This window comes from Chanodichthys erythropterus, chromosome 10, assembly GCF_024489055.1.
Source record: "Chanodichthys erythropterus isolate Z2021 chromosome 10, ASM2448905v1, whole genome shotgun sequence".
Classification (NCBI taxonomy): domain Eukaryota; kingdom Metazoa; phylum Chordata; class Actinopteri; order Cypriniformes; family Xenocyprididae; genus Chanodichthys; species Chanodichthys erythropterus.
In genome coordinates, this window is record NC_090230.1 from 57,835,270 (window position 1) to 57,853,972 (window position 18,703).

Consider the following 18,703-nt stretch of genomic DNA (forward strand, 5'->3'; position numbering starts at 1 on the left):
GGGAAAATACTTCCACTAAATATTAAAAACTAATAATGTATGTAACAATGAGAGATTTTTATTTTTTGGCAAAATAAAGTTGATATATAGCTTCAGTTTTTGTTTATTTCTGACCCCTCCACACCACAAGTGTTGATGATTTTGTTCCTAAATAACTATATTTTTTTATTCCATGCACCTTGTTGGATGTGAGAAGTTGCACCAGACTATTGCAATTAATAGTATATTAGGCCTAGTAGTATTATATTAGTAATAGTATTATATAATTATATTACACTCTGTAACAATGAGAGAGACACTGCTGTCTCTGCTGAATATTTATAGTATAGGTATAAAGATATTTTAGTAGGCAAATTTGATGTAAATGAGAAATAATGCAAAGTTAATTTTCTGAAATGTTGCGCTTTCTTGCACTTGAATGTTAATATGGCCCTCCATTGAGGTGTCAATCACAGAAACAGCCCCCTGCCAATTTGAGGTTGAGACCCCTGCTCTAAGAGAATGTAGTCAGGGGGCCCAAAGAAACCCTAGCCAGTCACTTGTCAGGGGAACAAAAGTCAACCATGAATGCAACCATGGAGACTGACCTGGTCTCAATAAAGCAACATAGTCTTGGTCAACAACCGGTCTGATCAATTCAGTCTCAAATCACATTCTTCAGAGAAGATATCCAGTAAGAGTGACTGCAAAGAGGCAGTAACCAACTCAGACCAGAGTGTAGAGACGGGCATCCTGGAGAGCAGGACTCAGCTTAGCGCTTTTTACCCTTACCAATGAGGGGAGTAACACTCTGCTCAATCCTAGGATCTACTCAGCGCTTGATTACTTGCACTGAGGAGGCTGTGCACTCTAAAGGAACCCAACAAGGGGAGTACATTTACCAGCCTCAATGGGGAGGCCTCATAGAGGCCTTCAACCACTGGCCAGCTTAGGGAGCTAAGAACTATGCAGGACAACCCTCAAACAAGGGGAGTACAGAGCTCAACAGATAAACCGTACTGTAGGCACAAAATCATGGAGGCCCAGGAAGGGGCTTGCAACATGACGCAAATTCTACATTGTGTAGAAATACATCACAGCAGCCTTGCTAAAGGCCAACATGTGAAGCTACATGGTCAATCTGCTTAAAGAACACCCAGATGTGAGTGGGAAACACTTGAAGGGTGGCCTGTGAAGGCCACACACCTAGAACAGCTTGCTTGCTGATAAGCAAGAACCCACAAACATGGAACTCGTTCAGAATGAAACTGAGTTAAACCAACAGATAACACAGTCTGACAAGCAGTGTACTCCGTAAAAACACTTTTTACTCTAAAAGCAAGAGGAGTACAAACATACGCCATCAAGCCCTGCAGGAGGCCCAAAAAAGGGCCTATGACTTCCAGACAGACACATGGCGTCAGCTCATGGAAGTGTTCTAAGCCCTAAGGGAGCCAAATATGATAACCAAACTTTCCAGTGAGGTTAACTACTTTAACTCAACCTGAGTCACCATACCACCTGGCAATGTACTCAGTAAAAACACCTTTTACTCTTTAAGCAAGAGGAGTACAAACCTACGCCATCATGTTCTTGAAGGAGGCCCAAACGGGGCCTGCAACTCAGAAAGACACGTGGGTCCAGCTAGTGGCAGTTTCTAAGCTCTAAGGGAGCCATATATTAGAACCAAACTATCCAGTGAGGTTAACTATTTATCTATTCAAACACATTCCAACAGGCAATGTACTCAGTAAAACACTTAAAACTCTTTAAGCAAGAGTACAAACTATGCCAACATGCTCCGAAAGAGGCCCAAACAGGGCCTACTACTCCAGAAAGACATGGGCGTCAGCCAGTGGCAGTGTCAAAATGAAACGAAACATTTCCACCATTACAAAACTGCGCCATCATGTTCTTGAAGGAGGCCCAAACGGGGCCTGCTACTCCAGAAAAACATGTGGCATCAGCTAGTGGCATTTGTGTCTAATGTCTAAGGGAGCCTAATCTGAGAACCAAACTATCAAGTGAGGTTATCTAGCTTAACTCAACCTGAGCTTAAATCTACACATTCCAACAGACAATGTACTCAGTAAAAACACTCTTAACCCTTACAGTAAAGGGAGTACAAAGACTATATGCTGCCATGCTCTGAAGGAGGTCCGAACCGGCCTACTACTTCAAATAAACACGGCATAAACCTGTGGCAGTGCTAGTTCTAATTGAGCAATAACATTGACCAAACATCTACCAACAAACTTTTCATTCATACCATCCTGAATCTCAAGGATGGACGCTTTTCTCCAAAAACAGAAGTTCTTACATCTGTACTGAACCCTAGGGAATGGGAGCTTAATCAAAGCTAACACCATTACACTCAATCTTAAATGTTAATTCAAGGGGTTCAGGGGAAAAGACAAAACACAGTATGAGTGAAAATTCTAGAAAAAGTGGGGCCTACACAACACTAGCATTCTCTTATCCACATAATGATAAGGGGCCTACCACCTGAGACAACGGCACCAGGGAGACTAGCAATAGCCTGCTACCTCAGCTGCTATCTATCTTGCACCTACACCAAAGGGGTAATGGGCCTTGGCCTGACAACTCTGATAAGAGGAGGCCAGAACTAGGAAAACTATACAACCTGAAAAGGGAAGTAATAAAAAGGTAAAATGCTTTAGTATATTACCTAAACCAGGGGTCTTCAACTAAAATTGATTGAGGTCCAGTAAATGAACTTTTTTCGCCAGACTAAAGAAATTAGTGTAAATATTTGTTCCCTTTCGTGGGAACTATCGACGCTACGTTGAATGACGTGATGGGAACCCTCTGTATTTTGTGTTCGTGAAGCACCTCTGTATTTAACCAATATAGAGCGTGTTCCCCCTCCCAGCAAAATGTCGGGCTTTTACAGCCGCTACTTCATTGTTCCAAAGAAGGATGGAGGGTTGCGTCCGATCATAGATTTACTTGTACTAAATCGATCTGTAAGAAAGTTGAAGTTCAAAATGCTTACACTCAGACAGATCATCCCTCAGATCAGGTCCGAGGACTAGTTTGTAGCGATAGATCTGAAAGACGCCTACTTCCATGTATCCATCCATCCTTCTCACAGGAAGTTCCTCAGGTTTGCTTTCGGGTGCGAAGCTTACCAATAAAAGGTTCTTCCCTTCGGCCTATCTCTCTCACCCCGCACCTTCACGTAGTGCGGAGAAGCAGCTCTGGCTCCGCTGAGACTCCAGGGCATCCGCGTGCTGAACTATATCGACGATTGGTTGATACTAGCTCAAACAGAACAACTGGCAGTTCAACATCGAGTTGTTGTTCTGTCGCACATGGAAAGGCTTGGGCTGAGGCTCAATGCCAAAAAGAGTGTGCTGGTCCTGAGTCTGGTTGCAAACTATCTAGGAGTAATCTGGGATTCCACCACTGCTCGTGCTCGTGTGAGTTCCATTCTCGGGGCCATGAATGGGGTGAAGTTAGGCTAGTCACTCACTGTAAAACAGTTTCAGAGACTGTTGGGTCTGATGGCAGCCGCGTCCAACGTTATTACTTTTGGCCTCCTGCACGAGACCCTTACAGTGGTGGCTCAGGACCAAGGTGTTTTCCCCGAGGGGAAATCCTTTTCGCAAGTTAGGCGGCGATGCCTTCGTGCTCTGGTCATGTGGAAGAAGCCTTGGTTCCTGTCCCAGGGACACGTGTTGGGGACTTCTCATCGTTGTGTAATGCTTACGACAGATGCTTCTCTCACAGGCTGGGGGGCGATCATGAATGGTCGCTCGGCTCAGGGTCTTTGGGAGGACCATCAGCTCTCCTGGCACATAAATCGGCTGGAGATGATGGCGGTGTTTCTTGCTCTGAAACATTTCCTCCCAGACCTGAGAGATCACCATGTGTTGGTGAGAGAGATTTACACCTCTCTCAAATTCCTCAGCGAGCTCCACCTGAGAGCCCCATGATTTCAGCCGCCGCTCTGCCTCAGCACGAGCGGGACCAGAACCACCAGACAAATCAGACAAAAACAGTCCCTGAAGACGATGAGATACTGATTGCTTCTCTAGGCACTCATTTTATACTTCCAGGTCGCGTCTTTAATGACGTTATAGGCTGTCACCGGCCAATAGGATTGGTGAGATTTGATAACTGCTTTCAGACACTGGTTCACGTGATGACGTTCCCCATATGCGTTTCAAATGCAGTGTAGAGTTCTTTTTCAAAAGGGAACATAATGTAAAATGTCATCATTGACTTATTTTTGTAACATTACTTCGTTATCAGTCAATCAAAACAATATTGCAAAACTTGCTCAAAAGACATTAATTACAGGTATTCATCATTTTTTTTTTATGTTATGTGGTTCTTTTAGGAAGGGGCAAGTTTTGACATCATTATTGACCACACCAAGGTAGACCACAGTACATCTGATTAAATGGACTGTAGGTCAGCTTTCCTGTAGCTCAGTGGTTAGAGCATGGCACTAGCAATGCCAAGGTCATGGGTTCGATCCCAGGGATTGCACATACTCAGATACAAATGTATAGCATAATGCAATGTAAGTCGCTTTGGATAAAAGCGTCTGCCAAATGCATAAATGTAAATGTAATAAATGTAGGTCAGTACCCCTCAGCCTCATTTTCATTTGTGTCAAATCTAATATGTCACCCTGACAAAGGCTCATCGAAATTTTATATTAATGTGATACAAGCATCTTGCACAATTCACACTGGACTTGAAGGTTCAAAGTTCAAAGCAATTAAGTCAGTTTAATAATTATCCAGTCATAGGGTGACCAGACGTCCCGTTTTTCCCGGGACAGTCCCATATTTCAGCTCTATTTTTAGTGTCCCGACTTTTTAAGAAAAAAATAATGTTTTGTCCCGTATTTCATCTTTCAACTGGGTGATGGAGTTCTGTCACACAAGAACAGCCTAATCAATTCGTCATAGAACAAAGTTACCATTCAATCACAATTCGTTATCGATTAGTGAAGGCGGGATAGGCGGAATCACGCTGAATAACACAGACCAGAAGCCTCTCTCTCACGCACTCTCTCTCTCTTTCGCGCGATCAGTTATTAAGGATTTATGCTGATATCGTCCAAAACCAGACTTTTCCAGGGGTGTTTTCAAACTCTTGGAGGGCAGTGTATATATACATACATATATATATATATATATATATATAATATAGTGAAATAAAATGTCTTATATCATGGTCATATTGCGCACTCGTCCCGTATTCCACCATGAGAAATCTGGTCACCCTATCCAGTCACATTCATTAAAATAAAGGCTCGCAAAACACTTATAGACCCTCAAAGACTCTTACACTGGTGCTTAGGGCCGTGTGTATGTGCCTGTGTCTGATGTCTAATGATGTCATTTTAAAATCTTGTCTATTTGTGTCTGTGTGTAAAAGCATCTCTCTGAACAATAAATAAATAAATAACTCTTACTGACCTAGAGACCTAGACTGTTGAATGGTAGTGTATGTTTAAATGGTATGTGAAACATAGAGCTCTCAAACATTTCAAATAGTATGTCTCATGACCTCAATTTCACGTTTAATCCAAATTTGAGTAAAAATGTCAATATTTGACTGTCTGCTCACAAAATGAGACAAGAAAGAGATATTAAAGCTATCTGGCTTATAGGCTATTACTTCTGGTTTATTTGTCACACTAGAAATGCAAGTTAAGGTCAAGTCCATTGCATTGTGGGATACAGTATTCCATGCAATGTGCTCTGTTGTGTACTCCATATTTTGGAAAATGTAGAAGGTCATCTGGCTATTCCATGCATTCAAAAATCACACACTGTGCACAGTATACATACTATAGCCTGCAGAAATAGTAGTATGGTAGCATGCTATTGGAGTGTTTGCAGCTTGAAGTAATGTGCAAACACACACACCCTTCTTTATTTAATGGCAATTCCTCCAGTGCATTTTCCCATCTTTGTCACCATAGCAACGGAACCTAGCGGGCTGACATTCCTGTCTCCAGGGGCCTGGCCTTGTTCTCCAGTTCACATGCAACACAGCTGTTTCATCCCTCAACAAAGCAATTAACAAACAGGGTCAAAACGGAATCTCTCCTCCAAATATCAGCCCACAGGCTGTCTGATGGAATGTATTGCTCTCTGTCGTAAACAATTAGATCCCATTGGAAGCTTGGTGACATAGTTTGAGGAGGTTACGCTGCAAATGAGATTACCTTAAATAAGGAATATGATAAAATGATCACATTATCTTAAGCAACAGAAAGGCCATGATGCTTGCTTTTTACACATCTGTTTTACGGTTTGTGACAAATGTCTTCATATTATAGGAAATCAATACACAATCGCCCATATTATGTGATAATTAAGTTATTTTTTCAATCAAGCACCAGTCATGTTGTAGAGACTTCTTTTTCCAAACCATCTGACTGAACAGAAAAAAGTCTCTAATTCCTCAAAAAAAGTCCCTAAGGACAGCTAATAGAATATCCATCATACTGTAGAGCTAATCTTAATGAAGTGGACCAGTAGCATCTGCTAATGGATTTGCAAAAGTGATGACGCAGCAAATAATGAAGAAATGTAAAAAGGTAAATGTAAATTAATTTTCAAATGTTTCCCAAACACTTCCCCCTTCAGCCACTGGTCAGCCAGTCAGATCAGTTAATAAGCCTCACCCCAAACTCAGCTGGGCCAGTGTTGCTGTGTCATAAATATGGAATTAAGTATATAGATTGTACTGCATATTAGCTTTGTTATTTTGCTCAAGAGTATAATCTTTTAAAGTCCAAGTCATACTAACACAAAACTACTATTCTAAACACAGGCTGAGAGCTGCAGCTCCAACCACACCAATTTGGAATGCTGTTAATCTTATTTAATTGTTTTTTGATTATTTTTTTATCTAAATATTGCTTCAAAATAAGAGACATGTTCTTACCCTTTTTGATGTGAATACTGGGAAATAAGCTGATTTATTAACAAAGTTTTGCTAATGTGGTTTACTTGCTTTGCTGAGTTATTGGTTTGCATGTAAACTGGGACAACGGGTTATTTCAAAAAGCTGATTTTTGTGAGTTATCAGTGTATTGGAATGCATGTAAACAAGCTTATTCTTTGAGGATTTTTTGACTAGACATGATTCAGTAAGAATAAACCATGATACCAAATAACCATAATCTAGGCTACTATTTCAGCCCCTGAAGTTAGTCTCTCCCAGTCACATTTCATGCCAGAGTTTCTCTGACAGTTGATCTTAGAAACGACTGAAGAAAACGCTGTAATTGCAAAACTGCTGTAATTGTAATTGCAAGTGTTATAAAAGCAAAATGACAACACAACTTTATAAAATCTTAAATTTTATGAAGAAAAAAACATTATTATTAAAGAAACTAGGGGAGGGCTCTGAGGAAAATTTCTGGGATATAGCTGCAGCCTATTTGGTTGAGGGAAAAAAAAGTATCCAGCTCCCTTTCTTTGGACCTTATGGGTGGAGCTTAAAGTTCCAGCCACACCCTACCCCTACCCCTACTTCAAGCAAAACCAAAGAACAAACTGTTGTGACATCCTTTCGAACAAAATCAGGCCAAAATCAGACCAAAAGTTTGTTTTTGAGAGTCTGAAACAGCTTGCCAAAGTGAACTTTCCACAAAAGTTCTCTCTGGCTGGTAAACACCTTCAAACTACCATTGGTCCGTGGTGATTAAACAATTCTATAAAACACTTCTTCTCTTTGGTACGTTGAGGTCAGCCGTGAGTAAAAACATGAACAATTTCTATAGTAGAAGCTGAAGTGTAATTTTAATTGAATGTGACACTAGCACAGTTTCCCTTTCGAAAGGGAACGAGCTGCTGTGTCACCTAGGGGTCACTATGGGGAATGCCTCCAGCATGACTGTTGTCTGAATATGTCATATTCTTACTTGTCTTCAGGAGACTGTCTGTTTGTACAAGGAGCACGCATGTTTAGCTCCTGAGAGAGCTGAATGACTGCATTGCATAGGTCTCCTCTCGCTTTCTCAATGAAAATCTCCATTCGCACTGTTACAGCAACTGCCATAACACAAAAGAGGGATAACACAAAGGTTCAGTCAAATAGGGGAATTTATTGAAATAACATCATTTAAACAATGGGTGAGAGAAATTTGACAGGAAAATAAAGAGTAAAACACAATAGAGAGTGCAACTCCATGTCTGGATGGCCGCTCAAGTTCTGCCGCTGAAATGTGGCAACTTGGCTTCCTTTACGCACACAATAATGGTCCACAGCTGTAAGGAATCTGCTAAACACAAAACAAAAGTAATCACCTTTCCCGCCCCTAGAGGGCAGGCCAATAATTAAATAAATACATACATATTACATGTAACACGCTCTGTCTCTATTCTCAAGGGATGTGGGACGCACATTTGCGTGGAATGCTCTCTTCTCTTCGAAGAAGCTGGATATGCTAGGTATGATGCATTCACAAGACTGACTACAAGAAGCAGGTAAGGAGATATTTTCATTTCTGTTCTCTCCTGAAGGATAGTAGTTAGTGTTTGCACAAGCATGTTTGGTTCCCAAGGGACTTTAAGGCATTTATAGCGATCCATTCATGTCTGTTCTCATAAGATTCTTTTCAGAGTGATAGAAGGCACAGCGATGCATTCATGTCTGTTCTCGTATGATTCTATTCATAGTGATACAATCTGACGTGTGAACTAGTGCGCTTGACACTCTAGAGGGTTAAATGTGCACTTTTCATGATGCAGTCACAGTAATTGTTCCACCTGGGCTTGAGGGATGAGAGTTGAGTGCCTGCACTAAGCGGTTCGGGTCCCACGGCTGCCATTACGGTGACAAGTCGAACAGGAAGTTTCCTTTTTTGGCTCCTCTTGTTGACTAAAATATCATTATTGTGATTATGTATGCTTCTAATACTAGAAATTAGAGATCGAAGAGTGTTGTAATTGTTGTTAGGAGTTTTGGAAAGTTATGCCTGTGCCAGTGACAGACTAGATCTGGTTTGGCGACATGAGACAGACTTTATGGAAAAAAAATTTGTCTGGACATAACTGAATGCTTCTGTGAATGACTCGATACTGCATGTATAGCAGTATCAAGTTGTTAGGCTTTCTGTAAGCCTCCTTGATAAGCTGTCCTGAGAGTTGGATGTTTTAAGCCGCCTCTCTCTTTAGAGAGTTATGCTGAGGTCTCCGTCCTCAGAGCTCAGCTAGGCAGTATGCTAGCTTGTCAGGCTCTCTGTGAGCCTCCTTGGCTACTGCCTTTACAATACTGTCATTATAGAAGTCAATCTTCTGAGGCTTCTGCTCCCTACCCAGACAGCAATTTTGAGTAGTTAGGCTTTGAAAACCCTCCTTGGTAAGCTGTTCTGAGCATAGGACGTTGTTAGGTCGCCTCTCGCCAGAGAGAGTCGTCATGCTGTCCTCAGAGATCAGCTAGACAGTACACTAGATTGTTAGGCTCTCTGTGATCCTCCTTGACTACTGTCTTTACAGTAGTGAAGCATTTTTAGGCCTCCTCCTGTTATAGAGAGTCACACTTTCAGGCCTTTGCTCCCTAGAGCTCCGCCTGAGTAGCAGATCAAGTTAGGCTTTGCGAAGCCTCTTTGGTAAGCTGTTCTGAGCGTAGCATGTCGATAGCCATATTCAGGCTTACGTTCCCAGAGTTTGCCAGGCAGTATTGCTGAGTTTGGGCTCATTGAATACATTGTCTGATGCCACATAATTTACTAGGTAGTAGGCTCTCAGCTCTCAGTGATCCTCCTTAGTTACTGCTTTCTATGGAGCATGTTATGCCCTCTTGTTATAGGTGACGTTTTTGCTTAAAACGTTGCTAGGCCTCCTTTCGCTTTAGAGAGTTATCATGTTGAGGTCTCCGTCTGCAGAGCTCCACCACGGAGTGGCTTTTGAGCCTCCTTGGCTACTGCCCTTAGGAAGCGCCATGGGGCGGCTGCACCATCTCGAGCCCTGTCCCTGTGAGCCTCCTTGTGTACTGCTTGTATAGAAACTGCTCCTCAGAACTCCACATGAGGCAGCATCGAGTTGTTAGGCAGACCACGTGCCTCCTTGATGGGAGCTGTCAAGACCAGGGCCCTCATTTATCAACAGTGCGTAGAAAAGGTTCTATATTTTGTCCAACGAATGAAATTTAGAATGTGCCTAAGTACAAGAAAATCCGCATTTATCAAACATGCGCACGCAGTTCTTACGCACATGAGTAAGCAATCATTGTTGATAAATCCCACATGTGCGTAAGTGCCATGCTCGTTCACGTTCAAGGTCATTAGCATTCGGAAACGCCTCCAATGAACCATATATGGTGACAAAACTTCCCTTTAAAAGTCACGTGATTGTGTTTTTTCCACACCGCAATAATAGCAAAGAGAGCTCTTGCCAAGCAGATCAGCATGATCTTGGAAAATGTGCTCTCTGGAGCGCATTGTTTGCAAAGTCTTCCAATAATGCCATATAAAATAAATATGAAGTTAATTTTTACTTAAGTTTTTGCACACATAAACTATTTAAGTAAATTTCAAATATGGGTTTAAGTTACTCTACTTAGCTAAGATAAGTAAAATTAGTAAAAAAGTAACTTTAACTTTATCAGTAAAAAGTTGAGTAATTTCTATTTAGTTTAAATGATGTTTTATAAACGTAGTTCAGGAGGAACAAGTCAAATAAGATACCCAATCATTACATCTTAATCATTACATCATCTCAACCAGCTGTCAACAATCTGTAATCAACGTATCTACCCAATTGGCATGAGTTCAGTGCCCGGTTGCATAAAGCACCTTAAGTTTTTCCCTTAAGTATGACACTTAAGGCGTGATTTCCCCTTAACTAAGGGAATGACTTAAGGGTGTTGCATATAATCTCTTAAACTGTTCTCTTAGGTAAGGGAAACCGTTAAGTGTTTAACGACAGCATCCCAGGTTTTGCCGTTAAAAAATTCTACTGTTGCCATGGACACGTTATTTGTTAATACATATCGTGGTAAGTTTTCACAGAAAACAACATAATATGGATAAGGAAAACAAAAAAGAAAACCAAATATGAAAGAGACGAGAAACTCAAATTGATTGTTTACTCAAAATTGAGATTTCTGCCGTCATTCACTCACCCTGACACCCTCATGTCGTTCCAAACCCATAAGACTTTCATTCATCTTTGGACAACAAATAAAGATATTTTTAATATTCTCTCATCATTTATGTCCATTTATTGAAAGACATCCATATGATTACGGCTGTGTCGGAAGCTCAAATGTGCGCGCAAGAACCAATGAGGTTTGTTTTTGCGTGTGATGCACGCACGTTTGCACTTCCGTTGACCATATAAGATATGTTATAAGATATGTTATATTTCATCAATGTTTATGTGAATAAACCGCTAAAGTACAATTTGTCTATTATATAAAGCGGACGATCGTGGCACGTTATACGGCTTGGATTGAACCTGCTCACTCTGTGTAACACTTAAGGTGAAGTTTTACGAACCTTACGATATACTTAGGGAAATGAAGGTTAAGGGGCTTTATGCAACACTTACGCATTACTTAAGTGAAAAATATATACTTAAGGGAAATTCTTAAGGGTTTATGACGTTTCGCATAAAGAAACCCTTAAGTAACACTTAACGGTTATTTTCTGCAACACCCTTAAGTTTAAGGGAAACATAAGGGCGATCTTAAGGGAAAATTACACTTAAGGTGCTTTATGCAACCGGGCACAGGCCTGTATATAATCACAGTCAAACTCACCCAAGGATCCTCGACAGTTTCCAGAATTTGGTCCCGCCCTAAGTTCCTAACATGTCTGAAGTTGTGTCCGATGAAGAATCTTTCATCCTCGAGGAATCTTTGCCACAATCTTCTGGCCTTAAGAACAAATTTTTTCCAATCCAACGGCATTATTTCGGAGGGGCGTCAGCCCAAACAAATGGGTCCCTGAATGCCAAAATGCCGAGGCCTGTCACCACGTCCGAATCATCCGCGATATCCTTCTGTGTATTTCCCTACTCTGGCCCATTCAATCATTACTGTCATAGAAAAATTACAATAAGGCAGCCGAGCACCAAGCTCGAGTCTCGGGCAATGCCGCCTCTTCCCGCGACGGAACGGGCCTACTTCCAGCGCCAGGCCGCCGCAGCAGGCCTTCAGTAAACCCGGAGCCGCGCCGCAGCGCAGATCCAGTTCCCAGCCGGCTCACACTCTCCACTCCATCCGCTCAACCCCGCAAGAAGCACAGTTTAAATCCTTCTCGTCTTCTTTCCTGAATTTTCAGTCATTCCATCTGGATCAATGTTGATCGGGGGATTGTTTCTGTGACTTGCAGTTATAAATTACTGTGCCGCTTCCTTGCAAAAAGTGGCTCATATATCATGTTCAGTTTGCACGCTGAATTACTATGAAACTCGGAACTTCTTGCCATCGCTGTTCTGCGATTTATCAACAAATCGCTTGGAAACTTAAAGTAATAGTATGCATTTCTGTAACTTCAACCCACAGCTTCACTATTGAGACAAGGCACAAACTGGTAGGACAAATTCTTAAAATCGTTCTTTTGCTGATGCATTTTAAATAAATTTTACCGTTCCTATTCATCTGTATGTTCATCTATATTTGGAACTAGCAGAAATAAGTAACGTAACGAACCATAGACAAATAACCAGTGAATAAATTATGTTGTATGTTCCTATGCAGTTTGATAAAGAATGGAATTTTTTGAGTATGATTTAAGTAATTTGAGTACCAGGTCTGGATAAGTATTGGGAAATAGAACTAAAAAGTAAACAAATAAATGTAATTTAAATAAAAAAAAAAAAAAAAATCATTCAAGCAGCGTGTTCATGGTAAATTTAGTGCTTGTTGAACACCATTGAATAAATCCAATTTGCACATTTTTATTATGCAAAGCTCTTTTTACAAGCTAGTCTCTTTTGATCTTTACTAAATGAAGGTGCACGTGACTCAAACCAGCAACAGTTAAAAGAAGAAACGATCATCTAAATCAGTCTGTAGCCTACTTTGCTGTTTGATGATTGTTCAACATCAATCAATTACAGTACAAACTGTAAACGACAGTATGGTATCAAACAATTGTGCCAGAGGTGAATATATGCTGGTTATAAAGCATTTTAGGCTTATTAATAAAAATTAATAATTGATTTCTCAGCCTTGCACAGTTTTGCTGAACTCAAACTGAATTTATGGGCTTTAACTTAAATACAGTTAATTTCTAGGCCTCACCACATAAGGAAAAATTGGATATATATATTTTTTTTTATTTGTTTCCATCTTCATAGATGGTCCAAACTGTTCTAAACAGTAACTGCTATCTTTGCTCAGCTATCGTCATGATGCGCATAATCCCGCAGGTTGCTTTTTCATCTCCTCTCTCTTGCTTCTTCGATTCATGCACTAGAAGACCGGCATCAGGCTACAGCAGCAGCGGGCCTGGGCTGGGCCCCAGATTCCCCACTCTCCTCCTCCCTCCGCCTAGCCACACACCGCAGTTTCCCAGGTGCCACACCACATACAGCTCTCTTCGCCCTCTTGGCGAATGCCTTCCCTCCTAGCGTGAGGATGCCTCCGCTAGCAGAGCAAGCTCCGCTGTTTCAGCCATTTCATCCCACCGTCTCTTACCCTATCCATTGTCTGTGGCCTGTAGATGTTAGCGTGAGGATGCCTCAGCTAATAGCGCAGACCCGGTCATCAGTCTCAAACTCTCTTTTTGTCTTTGGTCTACAGCTCAACCACGGACCTTAGCGTGAGGCTGCCTCCGCTAGCGGCGCAGGCCCAGATGCCATATTTTACTCCCCAGCTTCCCTCTTTTCTACACTTCTTGTTCCTCCCCAGGCTCCAGGGACTGACCCAAGCGGGAGGTTGCCTCCGCTAGCAGCGCAGGCCCAGAGGCCTTATTGGACTCCCAGCTTCCCTCTTTTCTACACTTCTTGTTCCTCCCCAGGCTCCAGGGACTGACCCAAGTGTGAGGTTGCCTCCGCTAGTGGCGCAGGCCCAGAGGCCTTATTTGACTCCCAGCTTCCCTCTTTTCTATACTTCTTGTTCCTCCCAGGCTCCAGGGACTGACCCAAGCGTGAGGTTGCCTCCGCTAGCGGAACAGGCCCAGAGGCCTTGTTGGACTCCCAGCTTCCCTCTTTTCTACACTTCTTGTTCCTCCCTAGGTTCCAGGGGCCAGCCCGAGCATGAGGCTGCCTCTGCAAGCGGCCTCGGTCCCAGCCATTCCTCCAGCCTGCCTTTCCTGATTTTCTCTTCTCAACACTACTTTATGTATATCATGTAAACAGCATTAAGAACCTCCAAGCTCCCAGCAGACCACTTTTCCAGTAATTCGTTCCCCATAGGAGCAACAACCACAGCTGCTCAATAAGGCCTTTCCCAGCATCAGATTCAAACACTTGGTCACTGGTCATAAGAAGCTTTTAAGAACTACATCAAACTCTTTCCACATTAAAGAAGCCTAACAAACGCTAATCAGCTAGGTTTTCAGCTCCAGCTCATATTCTCACACATACCCACAAGCCATATCAAACTCAACTAATACCATCATTCCAATAAAATGGGAATGATCTCATTGCCAGTGCAGCGATGTCGCCTCGGCTCCCGCAGGAGCTCAATTCTTCTGGCCCTTCTCTCCACTGCCACAGCAGTGATGTCCCCTCGGCTCCCGCAGATCATTTCTTCTGGCTAATTTCTCCACTGCCGCAGCAGTGATGTCACCTTGGCTCCCACAGGGGCTCAGTTTCTCTGGCTTTTTCTCTCCACTGCCGCAGCAGTGATGTCACTTCGGCTCCCACAGATCAGTTCTTCTGGCTAATTTCTCCACTGCCGCAGCAGTGATGTTGCCTCGGCTCCCGCAGATCAGTTCTTCTGGCTAATTTCTCCACTGCCGCAGCAGTGATGTCACCCCCGTTCCCGCAGGAGCCCAGCTCTGCCCAAACTCACCCTCATCCAATGAGTATTGAGCTCCCATAAGAACCTCAGAAACGGTATACATTTTCTATTCTCGTTCAACTATGGCTGGGCTTATCCGTCCGATCGCTGCGAGTATTGAACTCCCGTCGGACTTCGCAAAAGCCCTCTCAGTTGAAAATAGCTAAACGTTTTGCGTTTATGCCATCAAGGGCTTACCCGTCCATTCGCAGCGAGTATTGAACTCCCGTCGGACGTTGCTAGAGCGCTTACCAATCTAAAATAATTAAACGTTTACCTCACTACCAGCAGGGGCTTACCCGTCCGATTGCTGTGAGTATTGAACTCCCGTCGGATGCCACAAGAGCCCTTACCAGACATTAACCCCTCTGCCAGCGGGGGGGGGGCTTACCCGTCCGATCACAGCGAGTATTGAACTCCCGTCGGACGCCGCTAGAACCCTCCCAATCTAAAATGACTAAACATTCACCCCATGCCAACCGTGGCTTACCCGTCTGATCGCAGTGAGTATTGAACTCCCGTCGGACACCACACGAGCCTCCAATCTAAAATTACTAAACATCCACCCCACCATCAGCGGGGGGCTTACCTGTCCAATCGCAGTGAGTATTGAACTCCCGTTGGACGCTGCTAGAACCCTCCCAATCTAAAATAACTACACATTCACCCCATGCCAACAGGGGCTTACCCGTCCAATCGCAGTGAGTATTGAACTCCCGTTGGACGCTGCTAGAAACCCTCCCAATCTAAAATAACTAAACATTCACCCCATGCCAACAGGGGCTTACCCGTCCGATCGCAGTGAGTATTGAACTCTCGTCGGATGCCGCAAGAGCCCCCCAATTACTAAACGTCCTCCCCACCGTCAGCTGGGGCTTACCCGTCCGATCGCAGTGAGTATTGAACTCCCGTCGGGCACCTAAAGGGGCCCCCTCAGCTGAAGCTACCCTTCTAGTCGCCGCAAGTAACGAACTCCCGTCGGAAGCCATTCCTTCGGGGGTACTCTGTGTTCGGGCCGATTGCCGAGCTCGGAGCCCTCTCCCCGGACAGCACGCCAAATACGTTTACCAATTAATTTACCTGACTTATTTGTAAGTGTGAACTCGTGAAAACTATCTTGCAATACATTTTACACAAAACAATATAACACTGAATGAAACCATGCTGTTGATGTGTATGCTTTTACGTTTACGGGACTCCACCCGCAAGGGAATGTTCTTGGTGGAGAGCCAGACTCTTTGGCCCGGGCGCAGAGTGGGGACAGACCTGCGTCTTCGATTAGCCTGGTGCTGGTACTGCTGAGAGACCTTAAGGAGCTTAACACTCTGAGGTCTGAAAACGCACCGGAGCGTTTTGCAGGTTTTTTTTCACATTGCAGCAAAACAGACTTAAAATACTCTGTCATTTTTTGTCATAGAGACATAAGTAATATATCAACTGAAACTATAGAATATCTTCTTTTATTTGTATACACTCAGAGTAAAAACAAAATGTTGTGCTTTTTGTAAAATAAAGAAAACTAACATGATGCGTGATCTCTCGTCTCCCTCTGAACGAAGTCCAATCTGATAGTTCTCAGAAAATTAACTGTAACTTAGTGAATACTAATCACAGAAAAATTAAACTTATGTCTAAAAAAACGTTAAGATGTCAGGTTTTAAATCATGTAAGTCAAATCGAAAACAAACCTTCTGTGTTTATGTAATCTGTATGAAAAGAGAGCCATGTCAGAAGTCTGTGATTCAGCTCATTATCCGCTAATGCGGCCACGCCCACGGAACCAGCGCTATTCAGACGCAAATTCAGAGGCAATACATGCATTCATCGTCTCAATCGTGTATTTATTGTCTTGAAAAGTGTTTATCTGGATGCAAGGGCGTAGATTTGGTTTCAACATTGGGGGGGGGGGGGGGGGGTTGAGCGTTGGTATGCTGCATGTTTTTTGTTTTTGTTTTTTTATTTTGTTTTATGTGTTTTATGTAGGCTAGTGTTATTGGATAATCTATTTCTTCTCTGTCTATCTATCATAGCTTTATGGAATTTATGTAGCCTATAACCATTCATCAAATTCTAGCATAACAGTGATTCTAAAAAGAAATAAATTATGTTATATATTGAAACCGCCAGTAGGTGGCAGCGATTCGACTTTTTAATGAGTGAGCCACTTAAAACGTTCATTCAGCCAATTCGTTCAAAAGTCAGATTAATTAAGGAAGAAAACAAACTTTTGTCATTGATAAGACGCTATTGAAAAATGAAGTAACAAAATAGATGGCTGTTTTAGTAATTGGTTACAGTTACACTGATAGTTAGGCTTTGGCTAAATTTCAATGGATTAGCTAGCTAAAATATATGTGTAGTGTACTTAGCTATTACAATGTTTTCATACCTCCTTCTCAGTACATGCTTTATTTTTTTTAACGTCCCTCTTTGGACAGAAGTTTAATATAGTCGGCTGGGCAGCGGTTCTCTTCATTTTTTGGTGCTACCCGCTCTCTTTCATTTAAACAGTAGAGCTCTACTCGCGTTGTGTTGGTGAAAGTGCAACGTGCGTTGGCTGGGCATTACCAATCGGTTCAATGGAGGGGGGGTATTTTTTGACTAATTTATTATGACAAACACATATTCGATTATAAAGCAGACAAAATTATTGTTACAAAATAAATGAACTTTACATATTTTAGTATAGATCTACTGTGATTTTCATGTTGAAATATTGGGGGGGTTGTAACTGATGGATTTGAATATTGGGGGGGTTACCTCCCCCCCATCCCCCTACAAACTACGCCCCTGTCTGGATGTAAAAGTCATGGTTAGGGAGCTCTAGAAGACATGCAGTTAGTTCCTGTTTACTTTTCTTCTACAGATGAATTTTAGATGAGTTTTTGTTTCTTTAGCGCCCTCCTGCTGCAGTATGTATTGGAAACTCCATTCATGGAATAGCCTCTTCTTCTTTTAGATGAATTTGTGGACTAAAAATGCACATAGCGCCCTCCGACTTCAAGGATGAATTGAAAACACCAGCGCTCATAGTAATGACAGTGAATATTAAATAAAAATAACTCCTCTGTATAGAAAATTGACATAAGCATATGAGAATCCAATATTTCTCCAAATGTGCATGCTTTTAAACTAAAAGCCTATATTCAGACTCTTTGCATCACAGAAATACATTATATTTTAAAGTATAATATAAAACCATTATTTTATATTGTAATAATATTTTTCTGTATGTTTCATATATCATGATGAGCTTGAGACATCACAGAAGGTTTTTTTCACAGCCTACCTGACTGAAATGCCTCATTAATATGCAAGTCATTTCAGCTCATTACTATCCAATTCTTTTGTCTTCTCAGGTGAGAATGGCCCATTTTCAGTGGTGATTCACGCCTCCTCGCATACTGTGTTTCGTGGCAAAAAGTGTCTTACAAAAACTAAATCAATATATTGTTTTATATGAAGGAGTAGGCAGCATAATTTTTACATAATTTTGAAGCAAAAACTCTAGTCTACAACCTCCAATACCCAAAAGTCTTGTGAACACAGATTTACTATACTTTTTTTGGCCTTATATCAGTGACTTAAGTTTTTTGTTTTTTCAATAACCACGCATAAATGTTATTCCTTCAAAAACACAAACATGTACATACATGTTCCTCACATATTATTGTAGCCTAGTTTGTGCTGAATACAGTGTAATGACACTTTTTCCATTAATATGTTTATGAACAACTGAAAAAAGCACAAATGTCAGGGCATGTCAAAA

The 18,703-nt window shown here is 42.0% G+C and overlaps 1 protein-coding gene across 1 annotated transcript in view; it reads right to left on the reverse strand.

Moving 5' to 3' along the window:
- The window catches only part of plppr1 (phospholipid phosphatase related 1), a 201,463-nt gene that overhangs the window by 166,189 nt on the left and 16,571 nt on the right, over positions 1 to 18,703 (reverse strand). The gene's annotated exons all lie outside the window — the stretch shown is intronic.